Source organism: Zonotrichia leucophrys, chromosome 1, assembly GCF_028769735.1.
Source record: "Zonotrichia leucophrys gambelii isolate GWCS_2022_RI chromosome 1, RI_Zleu_2.0, whole genome shotgun sequence".
Taxonomy (NCBI): Eukaryota; Metazoa; Chordata; class Aves; order Passeriformes; family Passerellidae; genus Zonotrichia; species Zonotrichia leucophrys.
Window position 1 is genome coordinate 40,332,159 of NC_088169.1, and position 5,570 is coordinate 40,337,728.

Below are 5,570 nucleotides of genomic sequence, written 5' to 3' on the forward strand. Positions count from 1 at the left end.
ATGATAACAAAATGGGGTAGCCTGACTGATAAATCACTTCTAGGCCTAGGAATCTTTGCCAACAGCTTGCATAATCAAAGTGTCTTCAGACCCAACAGGGATTATTTAATCTCTTTCCTGCTGTGACAGTTCTCATAATTTGACTAATTGGTTCTGCATATTCCCACTGCCCAAACATGAGGGAGCAGGCTGCTGATATGGCTCTGTCACAGTTTCTTTGCACAGGTCTTTCAATCAGCAGTGCTGCTCTATGGCAACAGGGAACCCTCATTAAACTGTGTGGGCTTGAAAGAATGAAAATAGAGGCGTGACCTCAGATGCTTATACCACTTTAGCACACATAAATTTATGGGGCTGCATGGGAACCACCCAAGGGCACCGAGGGACTTGGTGGGACTTGTCACCAAGCCATTTTCCACCATTTACCAGCAGCCCTGGCTCACTGGAGGGGTCCTGGTTAACTGGAAGTCAGCAAATGGGATGCCCTAATTACTAAATGTGACACCCATCAGCAAGAAGGGCTGGAAGCAGGAGCTGGGGAGCTACAGGCCTGACCTCAGTGCTGGGGAAGGTCATGGAACAGTTCATCCTGAGTGCTGTCATGGGCTATTACATAATTAATATTACTGTTTTCCCTTGCAACCCTGCAGCAGGTCATTACAGTCTCTCTGGCGATGGCTGCCAGCACCACAGCACAGCTGGTAGAAGAAACGTGCAGGTTGGCTATTAGGAAAATTTTCTCCACAGAAGGGGTTGTCAAGCATTGGAACAGGCTACCCAGGGAAGTGGCTGAGTCACCAACCCTGGAGGTATTTAAAAGACAGGCAGATGCGGCACTTAGGGATGTGGTTTAGAGGTGGATGTGGCAGTGCTGGGTTAATGATTGGACTCAATGATCTTAGAGCTTTTCTTCAACCTGAACCATTCTAGGATTCTATGATTCCATGATTCTATGCTCAATGACTTAAGTGCCAGGGGCCAAATGCCTCATCCACTCTCCTCCCATGTCAAGTGACTTTTTTCCAAGACTTCCTGTATGGAAACTGTTGTGCAATAGCTATGAGACATAATTAGAGTTTAATTATTATTTAATATCTGCCCTCTGCATAGACTTTCCTATTTTACAAGAAAAGCTGTCTTGAGGTTTAGCATAATCTAACGCAGAATAACTTTTGCACACAAAACACCAGCAAGAGACTCAGTACTATCACTTGATGCACAGAATCTTTCTAGCACTTGTTGTTTCAGGCTTTTCCTTCATGTAAACACATTTAAAGAATTTGTCATAACTTGTGCTAACCAACCAAGAAGATGCTGGGAACAAGGCAGTGGTGGTAAAGAGGCTGCTCTCCAGCCCAAGTTTACAAGTGGAAATCAAATGTGGGGCTAAAGTGCTCACTCACCCAGTCCACCACGACCTCCATCAATACCACCTCCAAGAGAAGCATCACCCTGCACAAAAGTCAAACACTGTGGTGCTGTCCTGCTCAGCTATTTCATGTCTTACACCACATGATCCATGAATATAGTACTCAGAAGGGATTATTTCTGCATCCTGGGTCAACATCTTGGATGGTTATATGAGAATTTCTCCTTGTCTCTTAGCCCCATGACTAGGTTATGTGCTGATTATAGTTCCTTCCTTTTCAGTTTTGGCTGTCCCTTGTGTAGACAAGTACTCAAGGATTAGGCAAAGGTAAAGGTTCGATTCTCCTCTCATGTTAATTTGATTTTAGATTTTGTTTTGATACGTGTATGCATGTGTATATATATATACACACACACATATATATATATACACACATGCATATATTTTGCTCATCACAGCTTTCAGCCCTGAAGCAAAGAAATATTTATTTGGAGGACATGTAAGAACAAGCTGGTAGCAGAATGTGTTTCAGTACCCGCCTTTGCCATTCTGCCTCAGTACTGCAGGCACTGCAAAATGGAAAAGCAGCCCAGATGTATTACAGCATCCCTTTATTATGAGATTTAGTACCTTCTGTGATCTTCTTTTATGTGAAATCCAGATATTTTCAGAGAATTCCTGCTTTTATGTTTCTAAATGAAACGTTTTTGAGGCCTTGACATGGCAAAGAAAGATTTGAAAAATGTGATTCAAGTTTGGCCCAGAGATTCAGAAAGAAAACACCAAAGTTAATAAAAGGCACTTTATTATCTCTGGAGGCTTACTCATGTGTTTTGGAAAGTGCAATTAGCAGTATTTTGTAGGGTCATCTCCGCCCTACTTCACCTATGCAAACAATTGTGCCAAAAATAATAATTATAAAGCATTACTACTCTTATTTTGTAAAAGTAGCAATGCTGTCTCACTCAGACCAGTGATGCAAAGGATAGAGCAATGATTCTGTTTTGTTCTATTGAAAATCTTGGGCAAAGTGATAGTGATGTTAAAACACAGCTAACTGACACAGCTCTTCTTTGGGGAGATCAGAAGGAGTCAGAAGCAGCAGACCAGAAAACTATTAATTATAATAATTAATTGTGGCTGTGTACATTAAAAATAGCCTATGTATGCAAAAAGTCTGTGCTCAGACTCTATGTTCACTTCTCTAGGTATTTGGGGCAACATCATCTTGCCATTGTCTTGGTGTGCACAGCTAACATCCTGCTTTCTGTGTGCCCCTTCTTAAATGGAGACAGAGAGGCAAGAACACTTCAGAAACAATGAGGGTGCCCATAGGGGCTGTGCACTTAAGAGCTGAATTCATGGATCCTTTCTGACTCAGAATATTCTATAATTCTTTCTACGATTCTGTGAAGAAATTCAGTTTGGATAAAATGTCAAAAGGATGAGATACTTTTAAAACAAACCCACCAGCCTCACAGGACAAAATACTTCATGGCTGGAACAGACAGCAGAATTGTTCAGTGACATGGAAAATGAAACAAAACAACAAACCTAATGAAATTGGCCAACAATTTCTTTAGTGTTTAGGCAACATTTCTTCCAAAGCAGCCATTCTTTCCCCACCTGTCAAAATGAATTTCAGAGTTGAAAGTATCATATATTTGATGTAGATCATTAGATGGATTTAAAAATTCTAGCTCCATCCATTCATTGCCTTAAACCAAAATCACTTTATTGCAGTTGAGGATTTGCCCTCTCCCTCCTCCAAAACTGAGAAAAGATATAGCTTCCTCTTATCACTTTATACAAAAACCATCTCACTTACAAAATGTGTGAGTTTTTTTAACTGTGTTAAAGTTCATTTTGTTTAGGCATGCAAATCTCTTCCCTGAACGCAAACAATATGTGCAGCTATAATTTTCCTTGCAACTAATTCACCCTCAGAGTTGTGGGTGATTAAGTGTCTTTACCACATTTGATTGGCAGAGAAATAAGCACTTTCAAATACACTGTAATTGGGCTTTGGGTTTTTTTTTTTTTGTCTAGCCTTGTTAAAAGCTTAGTTACCTCTCTTGGAACTGACTTCATGAACACACTAACTAAATACTTCTCCAAGTTGTTTTGTGAAGCACAGCTAATTAATGCAGTGAAGTACAATTGAGTTAAGTAGGAGAATCACAGCTCATAAATAAAGATAAGAAAATTATAAGCGGTATGACTGATATGCATGTAATTACCTGCTTGGGAGGCAGCCTGATCTGGAAGAACCTGAAGAGATTTGGGAGGCAGGAAATCCTGTCTCATCATCCTCATTCCACCCATGACTTGTGCTGCCACAGGCAAGTTGCTCTGCCTCTCCCTCCCCACAGGTTTGTCACTCAGTGACAGTCACGTAAGTGTTTATTAATGAAATAGACAAAGCACCTGAAACCATCAAAGTGTGATTTTGGTATTTGTGAATAGTAGAATCATAGAATAGTTTGGGTTGGAAGTGACCTTAAAGATCATTGAGTTCCAATCCCCTGACAAGAGCAGGGATACATTTTTCTAGACCAGGTTACTCAGAGTCCCATTCTGTTGTTGTTATATTTCTAGAGTCCCAGCTCTCAGGCTGCCACAGCTCTCGGCTGTCCTATCTTCTATTGCATCAGGGGTCCCATACCTTCTCTCAGTGTTTTCTTATGGCTGCAGATCTCAATAGCAGTGCCCTTCCTGCTTCTTCATCAGGGCTCCTCCAAGGCTCTCCCTAACTGGCCGACCCACCCTCTTTTATCCCAGTTATCTTCATTAGCCACAGCTGCCACCCAATTAGGGACATCACAGCTGCAGCCCATTTAGAACCACTAGGACTGGGGCAAGGCCACTTATACAATACATAGATTTTACTAGGACTCCTACTATACCATCCAGTCTGACCCTGAATACTCCCAGGAACAGGGTATCCACAATGTCTCTGGGCAACCTGTTCCAGTGCCTTACCAGCCTCAGAAAGAAGAATTTCATTCTCAAATCTAATCTAAATCTACTCTCCTCCTCCAGTTTAAAGCCATTCACCTTTGTCCTCTAACTACAGGCCCTTGTAAGAAGCCCCCCTCCAGCTCTCTTGTACCCCTTTGAGATACTGGAAGGCGCTACATGCTCTCTCCAGAGCCTTTTGTCCTCCAGGCTGAGCAGCCCCAACTCTCTCAGCCTGTCTTCATAGAAGAGGTGCTCCAGCCATTTGATCACAGTTGTAGTACTCCTCTGTCCTTGCTCCAACACACTTCTTGCCTTGGGGACCCAGAGCTGGATGCAGCATTCCAGCTGGGATGTGACCCAGAGCAGAGGGGCAGCATCACCATCCCTCCTGCTGGCCATGCTGGTTTTGATGCAGCCCAGGATGTGGTTGGCCTTCTGGGCTACAAGCACACATTGCCCATGTGGAGATTCTCATTCATCACACCCCCAAGTCCTTCTTCTCCAGGCTGCTCCATATTAAAGGAGCTGCTCCAAATATTCTTTCACCATTCTCCATATCTCTCGAAAGGAGGAAACAGAAACTCATAACTTCTCCAGTGGCTGCTCCTTGAATGTCAAACAATTCCGACTTCTATTATTCTAATGAATCATGGATCAGGTTGCAAAAAAGGAATATTGATGGTAAGGTGCATGATCCTGAAGAGAGTGCTGCCAAAGAGCTGTCAATAGCACAGAATGAAGATCTTATATGTCTTTCAACCATGAACAACAAATCAGTGTCAATCCTCAAAAAAAGATTATTCATGTCTCAGTTATTGCCAGCTAATAACTAATAAAACTGATTTTAATCATTTTATAATCATTTTATAATGCTACGTTAATCCATAATTTTACTCAAAAGCAATGTTTATTTTTATATGTCAATGGCTGTTTTGTAACATTTCACTCCTACAACAGACAGAGGAAACAAAATCCAAAGATGGGGAAATCCGAGAGGAAGTAAACTGGAGGTTGAGTCAACACTGTAACCTTGCAGTCAAAGGGAAGGTGTAAAATCCTGAAATGCACACATCTGCTTCAATGAGCCCTGCTGATCCCAATCCACATGCATTTCAACAGATGAGGGAGATTCCAGTCATTGCTGCAGCACTATTCAGGCCTTGCTATGTGTGAGGCGTTTTAAAAACACAGCTGGTACCTCTGTATTTTCCCATGTTACAAAGTAACTACCAAGTTGTAA